We start from the raw sequence: 15,809 nt of genomic DNA, 5'->3' as shown, positions 1-15,809 counted from the left end.
ATAAAAAATATAAAAATAAAACCTCTCATCTTTCATTTGGAATATTTCCCTCTGTAACATCTCAAACTCCCCAAAGATAATAAATGTCTATGTAATAATATAAATATCTTTTTTTAAAATCAGATTTGAGCCATATAGCTATTTACAAGGGGGTATTCTGTAGAAAATATTTGTAAGACTATTTGGATAGAAATGGGGCTCACAGGTAAGTGGTGTGAACTCTATGGATGAGAAACATAAAGTAAAAGCCCAGGAACGTTTAGAAATATATTTCCTGATCTAATATTTGAAGTTAAAAGGGAAGCTCATAATTCCAGAAAGATTGTAGTAAAACCATACAGCAGTGTACCAAAGGACATCAACACACAGGAAAAGAATCTCCTTCTTTCTTCAACATCCCTCATACCTTTTTTTTTTGTACTTGAGAGCTACTTTTTTTGTTGTTGCTGTTTCTCAAAACACTCTTATCTTGAGTGGGAACAGTCTACATAGTGCACTTCTAATCTGTTTTGTTTTCACACTATAAACTAATGGGTTAAGCACAGGTGTGAGAAAAAGGAAAATGTTGGACATGGTGACATGGGGGAGAGGGGAGTTGTACCGGCCTATCCTGTGGATCAGAGCTAAGGCAATAAGTGGGACATAGAAAGTGAGGGCAGTGAGAATATGGGAAACACAAGTGTTGAGTGCCTTAAAGCGTCCCTCCCTGGAAGCAATGCTCAGGACTGTCTTCAAGATTAGAGCATAGGACAGAACAATATAGAGTCAACCTCAAAGGAGCAGAGCACCAAGGCCAGCCCATAGATAATGTTCACATGAATAGACCCACAGGGTAGCTTCATCACATCAGGGTGGAAGCAGAATGAGTGGGATAGAATGATGTTCTTACAGAAGGGAAGCCATTTGAGCAGGATGGGCAAGGGGGCCATCAGTGCCACTCCTCAAGCCACAGCAGCCAGTCCCATCTGAGTAATGTGGGAGTGGGTCAGGACTGCAGTATAGTGCAGGGGGTTGCGTATGGCCACAAAGCGGTCAAAGGCCATGGCCAGCAGCATGGCTGACTCCATGGAAGAACACGTGTAGATGAAGAACATTTGGGCCAGGCAGCTGTGGAACTCAATCTCTCGGTGGTTGAGAAGAAAGACATTAAGAACAGTGGGCAGTGCAGATGTTGACATGCCTGTGTTGGTGGCTGCTAACATGGACAAGAATACATACTGAGGCTCGTGAAGGCTGGGATTCTTGTGTACTATGTGAACGATGATGCCATTGCCCAGGATGGCAATCACATACATGATGCTCAATGGGATGGAGATCCAGGTATGAGATGCTTCCAGCCCTGGGATTCCCGAAAGAAGGAAGAAGGGTGGCTGAGAGTGGGTGCCATTGAACAGAGACATGATGGTGAGATCTGAAAAAGAGAACATGTGTAGGAAAGTCAAGCAGTAAAGTTAATTCAGGTTCATTCAATGGTTGAAGAGAGAATTTAGAGGTATAGGCAAGCTAAGTATCTGTTGTGTTTAGAGAAAATTCAATAGGGTTGAATTCAGTTTAATTCAGAAAGCCTAGGTGGATATTTTTAGGTGATTTATAACAGCCATTTTGTGGGTATATTTGTTGAGACAGTGGTAGCCACCAAACACCCCCGGATAAACTATGCCAAAAGATTTTAAACAGAAAGTTCTCATAGAACAAATGAAGGTTCACAAATCATGTGGTTAATTTAGTCAATTTAAAACATGCAGTGGGGAGCAGGAAGACGGAGGGGGTTGATTAATACACTTAAAATAGTATACAAGTGGGGAGGAAGGTCCATGGTATCTGAGTGCTAGATTATGCAATAGTAATATGTTCTGTCTCTCTGCTGATGGTGTTAGAAAGACGAGAGATGGTTTGGGCAAGGAGACCCAGCAGGTGGAAGATACCTGGACCCAACACTCACACTTACTCTACCAGACAGACAGCATCATGTAAACATGGCCACAGCTTTAATTTACCAATAAGACTGTTGGACATCTGTGAGTTTTGCCCATATCTTTTGTGCTGAGAACATGAGAGACCATAACAAAACCACAAAGGGTTTCATTAATGGGTGATTGATTTAGGTATAACATAACTGTCATTCTAGACATGGCATTATCATACCTTATGACTTTTTTTCCTATTTATTTTTATCTATAAATGACTCTTTTGTTTGTTCTATAATATATTTCACATATTCTGTATTTAACATGTCCTACAATTTACCTACAATCCACAACTTACTATAACTTATTATGTTGCTTATATCTTATAAGTTACTTGTTTGTTCTTCAAAACTGTACTTAACAAATATCATGCATCCTACCTATTTCTCAAAAAGGACTAGTTTATTCAATATCTGTGTTTAATGCATCTCGTGGGTTTTGTGTATTCCATTGTCTTTTTTTTCTATACTTGAATTGAATATTTTCAAATAATACAACAAATATCCATGACTACTTCTGGGGATATAAAGCTTCTTATTTTTTTTTTAAATAGGAACAGATTGTATAAACAAAAGAAACAATAAAAGAAGATTTATATAGACAAAACTGATCAAGGAGAAATAAAGATTAGCCATTTCTTATGACCAAACTCTTTCAAATAAGTACAATGAGAGACAGAACAATAGAAAGCTGAGTAACACAGAGGGTTGCCAAATATTTTTTGAGTACTTAATTTGTGATATGAGTGACATGCAGCTTATGATCCTTTCTCTAAAGTTCCTTGTAGAGTATGATCTATTTGGTGGAAGAAGTGTCAATTCAAAACTATGAACAAGGAAAGACATTATATTATGACCTCTCATAAATAACATAACTTTAATCAATATTTTTCCCTCAAACATTATTTTATTTGATAATGACTTCACCCCATCAAGGAGGAAGCAAGGCTTATTTTATCAAAGCCAAAACAAAAATAAAAGCAAACAAACAAGAAAAGAGCAAAGGTATGGTCATCAGAATAAGACTTATTGAGGAAGGGCACTAGAAATATTTTCATGAATTAAATGAAGAGTTGTAAAAGAGAGGGAAAGGAAAATAAGATCGAATAGGTAGAATTGAGTTTTGTTAGACACCATAAGGTCTGGTAAAGAGGGTATGGTATCATGAGGGTAACTAAGTATCAGAATGCAAAGTCATTAGTATTAAAGGCATTTTGGATTCAGTGCAAAGTTCTTGGCAACTTTTACAGCTGCTAAGAGGTCAAGTGGTGAGAACCTACACAAAAGTGTTTGATATACCAGAGAGAAACATAGGCAAGGGGATTTTTGAGGAGAGGAAGAAAAAGCAAACAAGACTCAGTTAACTAAATAAAGGGGAAGAAGCCCCCCACGTCTCATTTTACATCAAGGTTTTTAGCCTGGTTTCTTGGCTTAGAGAATGATACGAAAGGACATTTCAGACAGTTCATAGCAAGAGCTATACTTTTTCAAAGATAGAGTTGGGGAAAAAGTCTATTTTGAAAACATTTAAAGTTATTTGCTTGCATTATCTCTAATGCCTCTTGTTAGTTTGAAGCACTGGATTGGACATAGAGGTAGAACTTATGGTGAAGGGGGCATCACTCACGTGGGGATCATAGCTGTCGTCCAGGAAGCGGAATTCCCCCCTTCCCTCCTGGGTTCTTTTAGCTGTTCTAAAAACTAAATTGCCACAAAACAGATTAACAGGAAAACAATTTAGTGTGTATGGAGGTCTCCTTTATATGGGACCCAAGGAACAGCCACTGTAGGCAATTTTTATACTTTTTAGACAAAGAAACAATACATTTGTGAGGAATTAACACAGACAAAGAAACTTAGGCTTGGGTGCTTAATTAATAAAGAAACTAAATAGAGTTCGGGCTTGGAATAGTAAATTAGTAAGAAAGTAACAAGGTTTATTTATATAGTCTTCTTGGCCCTGAGTTTCCTGCCTCTGATGATAGGATGTCCATCTACCTCCTGGTTTAGGGAGGGTACCTTTCACATGGGAGATTTTTTTCCTGCTTTCAGTGGGCATTGTCTTCTTACAATGGCTGTTTCTCAAGTAAATTTAATTCAAAATAATCAATATGCCATTGTGGCAAATTTTGGGGAGGCCTGCCCTGAGCCCCAACACTATAATTTGGAATAGATGATGCCCACAATGGAAAGTTTAGTCAAGAGGATTAGGGTTGATGATGCTTAATAGATGTCCATTACAGGAACTTGGAGAAGGAAAAAGAAATAGTAATTAAGAATTGATTAATAGTAGTAAATTAAGGGGGAAAAAAAGAACTGAATAGTGAAATGTCCTAGGAATCAAAGAGTGAGAGGGTGCTTCTGCACAGCAAAGGAAACCATAAGTAAAACAAAACGACAACCTATGGAATGGGAGAAAATTTTTGCAAACGATGAAACTGACAGAAGCTTAATCTCCAGAATACATAAGCAGCTCATACGACATAATAAGAAAAAAAACAAACAACCCAATCCAAAAATAGGGCAGAAGATCTAAACAAGCAATTCTCCAAGGAATACATACAAATGATCAATAGGCACATGAAAAAATGCTCAGTATCACTAATTATCAGAGAAATGCAAATCAAAACTACGATGAGGTATCACCTCACACCAGTCAGAATGGCCATCATTCAAAAGTCCACAAATGACAAATGCTGGAGAGGCTGTGGAGAAAAGGGAACCCTCCTACACTGCTGGTGGGAATGCAGTTTGGTGCAGCCACTGTGGAAAACAGTATGGAGATTCCTCAAAAGACTAGGAATAGATTTACCATATGACCCAGGAATCCCACTCCTGGGCATATATACAGAAGGAACCCTACTTCTAAAAGACACCTGCACCCTAGTGTTCATAGCAGCACTATTTACAATAGCCAAGACATGGAAACAGCCTAAATGTCCATCAGCAGATGACTGGATAAAGAAAAAGTGGTATATTTATACAATATATGGAATACTATTCAGCCATAAAAACCGACAACATAACACCATTTGCAGCAAAATGGATGCTCCTGGAGAATGTCATTCTAAGTGAAGTAAGCCAGAAACAGAAAGAAAAATACCATATGAGATTGCTCATATGTGGAATCTAAAAAAAAAAAAAAAAAAAAAAAAAAAAAAAAAAAGAACATAAATACAAAGCAGAAACAGACTCATAGACATAGAATACAAACTTGTGGTTGCCAAGGGGGCTGGGGGTGGGAAAAGACAGACTAGGATTTCAAAATTTGTAGATACTGACAGGCATATACAGAATAGATAAACAAGATTATACTGTATAGCACAGGGAAATATATACAAGATCTTGTGGTAGCTCACAGCAAAAAAAAATGTGACAATGAATATATGTATGTTCATGTATAACTGAAAAATTGTGCTCTACACTGGAATTTGACACAACATTGTAAAATGACTATAACTCAATAAAAAAATTTTAAAAAATAAAAAAGAGTGAGAGGGTTTCAGCAAATAGTCAATGGAAGAAAATGTCCTATAATTGAAGTTGGAGAGCTGAGAAATCCCCCATGTTGTAGTTGATAATTAGAAGGTTGTTGGTAAAAGCAGTTTTGGAATAGAACACCAGAAATCAGGAATGAGAGGAGGCACCTAGGATTGAATGGATAGTGAGAAAAATTGAATGAATGGTAGCAGAAAAATATAAACTATAAAATATAAATAGTAAAAACAGTACTAGAGTTTTTTGCAAGATAACAGAGATAAGAAAGGCAATTTGAACAGAGTTTAAGAGTTTAAGCTCTGAAATCAGAAATACCCAAATCAGAATCCTACTACCACCACCCCAGCAATATACTAGATTTGTGATCTTAGACTAGTGGCTGAACCAGTCTGTTCCTCTGTATTCTCTTCTGTAAAATAAATCCATGGGTTCTATCACATTGCCATTAGGGGAAGACTTTAAATGAAGAAGGCAAGCAGAGAGTGCACTGTTGGAAGTAAGGAACTGTGAGAAGGAAGTAAGGTAGATAGAGCTTAAGAAGAAATATGATGATTTGGAAAGAGAGAACATCTTCCTTGCAAAGCCCTAGTTCTGTAAAGTCCTTCCATTGCAGAATACAAAAGAACAACTGCATTGTTATTTACCAGCTGTCATTTGTCATTCTGCACAATATACACGGACTTGCTTTCTCTTCTAGAGTATACCTGTACATTCAGAAAATACAATGTATCGCATATTTGCCCTGGGAAAGAGTGACAAAAAGGAGACACTTAGGTATGGCATCTTATCTTCTGCAAGTCATCTTAGGGCCATGGAACAATTGTCTCTCTGAACTATTCCTGGGTCAGGGGTGGGGAAGACTTTATTGGTTGTTATAGGGAAGAAACTTCTCCATGGATCAGGCATGAGGAACAATGAGACCAAATTACCTAGTAACTCTCATCTGATACATTATCCTCAAATATCCCTGCAAAATAAAGAAAGTGAGATTCTGCCTCACTTTCATAAGAGAGGGTAAATAGTACTATGGTAAACCATCTCTGTGACATTTAACATTTGGATAATTTAGTAAAACTCTTGAACTCAGTTGCTGCCATAGATAGTAAAGAATTAACAATAGGAAAAATAAAAATGTTTGGGAAACAAAAATAATGGATTAATGGGAAGCCTGTGGAAATGGAGATGTTAAAAAAAAAGAAAGAAAGAAAAGAAAGCAGAGTAGGAAGTATATCAGCCTCAGCAGTACTTCAGGGGATGGGAAGACATGCAAAGTAAAGGCGACCATGATAAACAGTCTTGATCTGGCTCAGCTAAATGAGGGAACAAACAATCTTAATGGTTTGTTTAACCCTAAACTCAGCCATCAAAAGAGTGTCTTTCTTTCCAGCTTTAACAAACCTATGCCCATCTTCCAGGAACTTCCCCTGAACTGTAATAACTTACTGCTTTCAGGTCTTCATACTTAAAGTTTAGTCAAATAAGTCCTGGGTCACATTTGGGGCCAAGACCCCTGGGAAGAGTTGCATCTGCCTGGACTCTGAATAGTGGTTGGATTTTTTATTCACGTGCTCCAGTATGTTGACACTGCTGGTGCATTTTCCAGGTGGAAAAACTTAGTTACAAAGCTGTTAGTGTGTCCACCTCCCTTGAGGATTGGCCAGGTCTTATGATGTCTTAGGAGATCTCAGAAACCGTCAGAGAATAAGGTTGGCAAGCTAAAAGTGAAGAAAATGGGCCAAAAAAAAAAAAAGTCCTCTCATTTTCCTTGTATGGGATCATTTCTAGCAAAAACATTCCTCTGCAGATAATGTCAGTAGCTAGATCTATAGTAAGATTTAGTGTTGTGTCTGCATGTGTGTGTGTCTGTGAGTGGAAGGGTGTGAGGACAAGAGATTACAATTTATTATTTTAGTAAAAAATTTGTTTTTCAAGCACCTTCTTTCAAAATGTCATTATCAATCATACTCAATGTGAAAAACACTGTCACACATTTGGGACAATGAAAGTGTATAGAATAACAGTTGAGCCAGATCAATTTGAAGAGAAAATTTAAAGCATGCTAGATAGTTTTGTTTTGGATAAATTAACAAACTCAAGATTATTGGAAGAAAATCCTCCCTGCCCCCAAAAACAAACAAACAAAACTATGCCAACTCAGTTATCAACAAGTCTTCTCTTAGAGGCATACCCACATAAAATGTTAGAACAAAAAGGGATTATAGAGACCATCATTATAGATTTCTCATTTTGTAGATACGAGACACTGAGCAGAGACATGAATTGTCCATGTTCATATGGCATGTTTATAGAGAAGTTAAGAACATAAATCCAAGTTTTTTACTGAGTTTAGTTTCGAGAGTCACTGAGAAGCAATTAAAAGCTCAGCTCCTGCTGCTGGACTGCCTGGAGTCAAAGCTCCACCAGACTTGGCCACTTACCTTTGGTGTCCTTTAACACCTCACTATGCTTTTGTGTGCTTATCTATAAAATGGGTATTTGTGAGTAATAATGCATTAATACATGTAAAGAATATAGTACATGTGGCAGTGAGTATTGTCTAAGCCTTATGACCATGGAACACAGCTGTTAACCTAAAACAATAAAACAGCCAGTTATTTTATGAGCAAAACAGGTCTATCCAGAAGCAGCAAAGAATTGCAGTTTGGAACATGAAACTGTGACAAGCCACATGCAAGTTCCATAAAGCGAAAGAGAGGAAACTTTTTATAGAGAAGGGGAAGTTGGGGGTGAGGGGTGTTGTAAACAAAAAATGCCATTGGAGGAAACTGGGAATTTGAAGCAGAGGCTTTTCATTAGCTGAGTTGTAGCAGTGGCTAATTGACTGAGCTCTTGTCAGGCAAGGAGAAACTTTTTCTTCCTCCTGCTAACAATAGTAAATTAGTGTCACTTCCTGCCAGAGATGCAAGGTATGCCTCTCCCTGTTGGGATCTGTATTGACATCAAGTGATATGTTCATGAGAGGTTCCCCTTTTGCCCTTCCACTTGCATTTTTGCAAGGTTTCCCTTTATTAATTTTCTCACAGCAAAGGTTAACAATTCCCTACACAATAGTTAAGGAAACTGTTTACACCAAGGAACCACATTTCCCCATATGACATAGATAAGCTTCAGTGATGCCTTCTTTTTTACTTGTGACAAGGCCAGACACACACCATTTAAATTCCCATTTTTAAAAAATCTCATTAATGATCAGCTGAACTGTTCTGTCTCCACTGATCAATCTTTCCTCCCTTTGCAATAATCCTTTAAAATAAATTCAGATTTGTTTTATACTTGAAAATTTCCTGGCACATATTAAGCACTACAAAAGTGTTACTTATAATTTTTACTATCTGAAGTTATTATTATCAGAAAAACTGAAACTTTATAAAAGAGGCTTACAGACTTTTAACCTAAGATTTTTAATGTAAATTATGGAAAATTTAAATTATTTAAGATAACATAACTGAAGTTTTAGATGACAATTATAAAAAATAACATTTACTAGAAGCCTGGAGAATTTAAAAGTGTCTGAATCACTCAAAATCTCCCCATTTCTAACAGAATTATTATCATTCTTGGTATCACCTTTTTATAGACAGTTAATTTTAGTTTCAATCATAAATATATACTTTTAAGAACTCTTCAAATTTTTATGCTTATGAACTAAAGAATAACTATGAAATTCACATACCATTGTACCCTTTTAAAGTGCACAATTCATGGTTTTCTGTATTTCAAAACGTTAAACATACATTTTTAAGTTACCTTTAAACAAACACAGACCCCTATTGCAACAGCAATGAAGATAGGAGTTGATAGGTTTTGATGTCTGATTTTGAAGGGACAACGGATCCTGCTTTCACCATAAAGGAGATATAAACACAATAGTATGTCATCTTTGATTTGAATTATAACTGCTTGAGTTCCAACTGGAGGTCCCGTTCTCAGGTGCTAAAGCAATTTGGAGAAAGGGAAGAGTTCAAATTTTCTTCATAAATACCCTCTCCCTTAAATGTAGATCAAGAGCACATCTCTCAAAACAAAAAACAAAAAACCCACAAGAATTTGAAGAAGTGTGGGATTTTTTTTTCCTTTTTTTTACCTCAGGGAAAGAGATACGTGTATGTGTGTTAACTAGGCATATTTGCTTGCCTAGCAAACAATTGTCACCTCATCAAGACCCTCTCCAAGACCCTTAACTCACAGGATCTGTCAACCCTAATCTATTATATCATGAATTTTGCTCAATCTTAATCTCTAGATTGACTTTACACTTAAAATCATTACTTTCAGATAGAGTCACATCTTATCTAGGGATTAATTTTCTCCTATAGAGTTCTAATATAACGATTACTGTGCCATTTGAAGGAGGAAGTTTTTAAAGTCCAGGTAAAACCTCCCTTTTTCTTGCACTCCACAGTTACATAATATCATGATATATTTTACTTTGCTTCAAATTTGGACATTAACTTTATCTGAGTAGATAGAATTTATTTTATGTGGAATTTCTAATTAATAATTCCTTTTTGTTGAAGAAGAAACATAAACTTCCTTTATTATAACCCTGTTGCTATCTGCCAATTGCACCCTTCATTCTATTATATTTCTTATTTTTCTTCTTTTTGAAAACAAAACAAAAATTTCTCAAGTTTATTAAGATTTGACATATAATATGTGTAAATGTAAAGTATACAATGTATTTATTTGATATACTTATATATTGCAGAATTATTATCATAGTAGAGATAGTACCTCCATCATGTCACATAGTTATCATTTCTTTTTTTGTGGTGAGAACATTTAAAATCTACTCTAAGCAATTTTCAAGTATATAATACAGTATAGTTAACTATAATCACCATGTTTTATATTAGATCCCCAGAGCTTACTTATTTCATAATTAGAAGTTTGCACACTTTGACCAGCATTTCTCTATTTCCTCAACCCTCTAGCTCCTGTCAACCACTGTTCTACTCTATGTTATAATCAGTTCAGCTTTTTATATAACACATCCTTGATTACTTAAGCAAATTTCCCCTACCCTTGAATATCTTGTGCACCACAGATCTTAACTGTTTGGTTTTTAGGCTATAAACCAAGGGGTTAAGGATAGGGGTCAAGAAGAGGAAGAGGCTAGCCATGGTGACATGGAGAAGAGGAGATGAGAAAGTACCAAACCTATGAATTAGAGCCAGCACAATGAGTGGCACATAAAAGATACAGACTGTGAAAATGTGGGAAACACACGTATTAAGTGCCTTAAGCTGACCATCTTTGGAGGCAATGCCCAGCACTGTTTTTAAAATCAGGATGTATGAAATGACGATGAACAGAGAGTCAACTCCAAAGGAGCAGAGGACAAGGGACATCCCATAGATGATGTTGACTCTGATAGGGCCACAAGCCAGCTTCATAACATCTGGGTGGTAGCAGTAACAGTGCAATAGAGTGACATCCTTGCAGAAGGGCAATCACTTCAGCAGAATTGGCAAAGGTGCCATCAGTACCACACCCCTAACCATGGCTGCAAGCCCTATCCCAGTAATCCGAGGAGGAGTTAAGACCCCAGCATAGTGCAGCGGGTTGCAAATAGCTACAAATCAATCAAAGGCCATGGCCAGCAGGATGGCTGACTCCATGGAGGAGAAGATGTGGATGAAGAACATCTGCGTTAGGCAAGAGTGGAACTCAATCTCTCTGTGATTCAGGAGGAAGACACTAAGTACTGTGGGTAGAGATGATAAAGACAGACCGACATCTGTGGCTGCCAGCATAGACAGAAAGATGTACTGAGGCTCATGAAGGCTGGAGGTGCTTTTGATCACAAAGAGGATGGTGCCGTTCCCTAGGAGGGCAGTTAGGTACATGACACGCAGTGGGACTGAGATCCATATCTGTACAGCTTCCAGTCTAGGAATGCCTGTTAGAAGGAGAGCAGGTGGCTGGAACCAGCTACCATTTATAAGCCCCATAAAGATGTTTCTTGGCATCCAGCCTGGGTGAACTTTTAAATGTTTCTATTGGGAGAAAAATACAGATTTTAAGATAGGAGGATATAATGCATTTGACTCCTCTGGGGCATCATTAATCCCAGCCATGTTCACATCAAGAAATTGTTCCTTAGAATGTTTCCAAGCCTTTCTGAATAACTACCTGGAGTTAGGGCAATGGACAACTGCTATCAAAGTGTAAGAGCTACTAGACTTCCTTTGGCCTAGAACACTTCGATCATTGATGAAGTGACAAAATTAAGAATTCATTTTTCATTTTTATCCTAATGCTTAGAAAAATTTCATTCTCAGTACTCTTATTTCTTATTGAATTATGTTTGTGAATACTTATATTTTTAGTCATCTTAGCCAAAACTCTGAAAGAAGTTTCTGTACTTTCCCCACATTAACAGCATACCTATAAAAATATTCAACATCTGGAAACTTGGGCATTTTTCCTATTATTTGTACCTGCAGAAATAAAGCATAGGTTATTTCAATAACCCACATAAACCCCAAGTCATTTTTAAAAATTTCATGAGATGCCATTCATTTTTATAATTAATTTCTAGGTTGTTTATTGTATTATTTTTAAATAATATGTTGATTTTTTTCTAAATGTGAGTGAGTAGTAAAATCATCAAAGTGGGTATTGTGTTACTTCTTAGCTGGTGCAAAAATAGTATCAAACATTAAGAAATAATTTCTTGAATAAAATTTTAACTATATTTCAATACACACAAATAATATACTAGGAAATAATAAACACCAATACTTTAGTAAATATCTTAAAAATAGCATAACTGGAGGAACATGTTAGCATTTATGTCTTTAGCCTACAAAGAAGAGTAGGAAGAGATTATATATGATTGAATACAATTAAACTTAAGTGTTTTATTTAAAATTATAAGCAGAAACAAAATAGATAGATGATAGATAATATATAGTTATCCCCCCAAATTTACATCTACAATAATTTCTCTATTTATCTACTTACTGAAAATCATGAATGCACACAAATACAACCTTGAATCCAGTATCAAAAATTTTCTCCCCTTTCACATTTGTGACTCCCTTATTTTTCAGTGAAAAATCTTATACACTTTAGCTTCAATCACATTCTTCATATGATAATTTTTTTGTATGTAACCAGTCTAGCATTGCTAAGGTCCTTTGCCCAGTGCAGATGGGTTCTGACATCCTGCATAGGTTCCCTATGTGGGTGACTCCTGCCATGTGGGTGACTCCTCACCCTACTTGGATTACAACACTTTATGTCAGGCTGCCATCTCCTTTTGTGGGAACACCCTTCTCAGCTCACACAGTTTCACCCCTCATTTCAGAACACCTCCCACGAGTGTCCACTCACCCCACTCTGCTCAGGCTCTGTCTCTCATCACTAGACCTCTACTTCATTAGGACCATATTTCAAATCCAGTTTCATGCCGGGCTAACACCCTCTCGTCCATACCCATCTGAACATCCTCTATGCTCTCTTGTTCTGACATCCTGTGCTGGTCTACTCCTCACAAGGACACCCTCCTCATGACTCTCAGGGTCCAACACCCTGTTTTGATCTATTGGTCATACCCACTCCCTGACCCCACGCACACCAGCATAGATGTCTACACAGCTGTGCTTCAATCAGTGGTTTTAGGACAAAATCATTCAGGATGTGAAAGAAAATAAAAGGAAGGGAAGGAAAGGGAAACAAAAGAGAAAGAGGAAGGGAAGAGCTAACTTTGTTTATATTAAATACAGTGTTTTATTTTACTACTCATTTTTATTAGGTTGATTTTGAGTTGAAGAATAACTTTATACGCCTTGACAATCAAGCCATTGTGTGATAGATATGTTTCCAGTTTATTCTGAGAATTGCTTCCTTAAAATTGACATTTTTTTTCCTATGTTGCCTTGAGCTAAGCATGAGCCTTCATATATCTTTAGTAATACAATCAATGCTTTTTTAAATTAGAGCTTCTGGGTTTATATCATGAAGTGAAAGGGGTTCCAATAGTTATAAAAGTATACTCTGATACAATATACTGATTTTATAGCTAACTTTATGTTCACAACTTTTATTAATATTGGTAGTAAAAATTAGTTGATGCTTTCTGTATGTCAAGCACTGCTGTAATAGTTTGCATTTTTTCTCAGTTAATCCTGACAGAATTTGTACTACTATTATTTCTACTTTACAGAGAAGGAATCTGAGGACTAGAGAGGTTAAGTAACATTAATAAATGATGGTGGAGGAATATTGACCCAGGAAGTGTGGATTCAGAATCAGCTGTTGGAGCCATTGTATTCTAGCTTCTTAGGTTGGTTGTGTCATTATAACTGCATATAATTCTCATTTTTTCTTATGGCATGATGAAAAATCTTACATTATTCATTTAAGGATTTTTCAGATGATTAACCCACTTAACAAATCATTTAAGGATATAATACCAACTTTTTAATAAGCTAAATTCTTATAGTTAACAGTGTTAAAAATGTTCAACTAAATCTCAATAATTAGGCGGCCTTTTTTTTTTTTCAAATTTTATAGTACTGTTCTCAACTTGATCATTGTTGATGTGTATGTAATAGCAAGTAGAGGTTTCCATGAAATAATCTCCTGTTTAAGGATTAAATCATGTCCTCTGAGTTAAAGAAAGCCTTTGCTAACCTTAAACAATCTTGCCATGAATAAATTCAGTCAACTCAAATTTGAATCCCTATATTGAAACCTTTTCCTTCTAAAAATTTCATTACACTAAAAGGAAAAATCAACATGAAATACTGTTATTACTGCTTAATACTTCCTTAGATCATAACACCCACTGCTGAATCTTCTGTAGCTTGTGTATCTTGTCCAAGTTTAATAATAAAATAACAGCAAAAAAAAAACCAAACCCCAAAAAACCCACTGGTGTCATTGACCCACTCCTTACCTTGGTTCTTTGTAGCTTTACTGAAACTCACTAATGATTTCAAGGAAGGTTGGCTATCCAGTGAATAGACCTTGGCTTTAAGATCGTTGTCCTTCTCAATTTGGCACTCACCTAGCAAGTTCAGGGCAGCACTCCCAGCTCTCTTAAACTACCTTCAGTGAGGTTCCTAAGGGTCCCTGTTTCACATGGTTGCCATATGAAAGTGAAGGGAAATTCAGTAATTGCTGTTTCAGATACCCCTAAACAAGACACATACCATTTATATTCTTAAGACAACTGTTTCATGCTAGCTCACAGCTGCCTGTAAACCAGTTTTATTCCAAATTTCTAATCTGAAACTGGACCATTTGCATTCAGTGCCTCCCTTAATATATCAGGTATTTATTAACATGTCCACGAAATCCATGACTGAAGACCAGAGGAGAGGAGAACTCTGGGCTTCATCTTCTTCTACTTTTTATTCTCCTTTAAAATTAACACCATCATTGTTCACAAGAAGGACTTTTTCCTCTTTGTATCTGGTAAGAATTTTCCTATACGACATCCACTGGATCCCTATGCTAGAACTGCTTTTACTCTAAGTGACATGCATCATACTCTTCCCTTGGAAATTAATCCACAAGACTTTACTACAGAAGGAAACAAACAATTTAGAAGAAAGAAAACATACACCAATATTCTTCAATTATCTTTCTTAGTATTTTACCTACCTATTTAGAAGTTCAACATACCTAGACTTTCACTGAAAAGCCTGCTTGAGCTTTTGAAATTTGATGGAAATCTTCTTTAAGGACCTCCACTGTGCTAAGGAAGTTGCTCTGCTCCATTCTGTGCTTTATCCAAATACATTCATCCTAAGGTTACAGTACACATATGAAGGGATCTTTGGACTCGTTTACAAAGAAAGTAACTCATTGGAGATTTCAGTTCTTTCTCTATCTGTAATTAAACTTTAATCTGGCTTCTCAACACCAATATCTCATTTCTGACAGTGTTGAATGGCAGCAGGACACCAGCCAACGTTACACTTGTATCTGGCTTTACTATACGGAAGAATTTTACTCTCCAGGGAATTCCTGGCTCTCTCACTGGAGGCTAGTATAAATCCCATAACAGTGGTTTCCATCAGGGCCACTCCTGAGATGTGAAAGTTATGGGAAAGTATATTTAATTGGTGTAGGGTCTTGTTAGTGTAAACAATTTGATTCTAAAAATGCAATACAAAATCCATGGGTCCACATGAGGCATAGTTAATTATCAATGAAGATTTAGAATAATGAGTAGAGAAAAAGAACTTATATATTGTTTATTGTCTATATCAATGCATGAGAAGATTTTTCACAGTGTTGAAGCTCTACCTCTTTATTTTCAGGTCCAAGAACTATCTCTTTGTGTTCTTTACCTATCACATGTCCT

At 36.5% G+C, this 15,809-nt stretch overlaps 2 pseudogenes; both read right to left on the bottom strand.

The window, feature by feature from the left end:
* Positions 1–453: 453 nt before the first annotated feature.
* LOC102520031 lies at positions 454–1,535 on the bottom strand (annotated as a pseudogene).
* Positions 1,536–10,469: 8,934 nt separating this feature from the next.
* Positions 10,470–11,440, bottom strand: LOC102516620 (annotated as a pseudogene).
* Between the last annotated feature and the right edge of the window lie 4,369 nt (positions 11,441–15,809).

Source organism: Camelus ferus, chromosome 10 (assembly GCF_009834535.1).
Source record: "Camelus ferus isolate YT-003-E chromosome 10, BCGSAC_Cfer_1.0, whole genome shotgun sequence".
Classification (NCBI taxonomy): domain Eukaryota; kingdom Metazoa; phylum Chordata; class Mammalia; order Artiodactyla; family Camelidae; genus Camelus; species Camelus ferus.
This window is presented reverse-complemented; position numbering and strand designations above follow the sequence as displayed.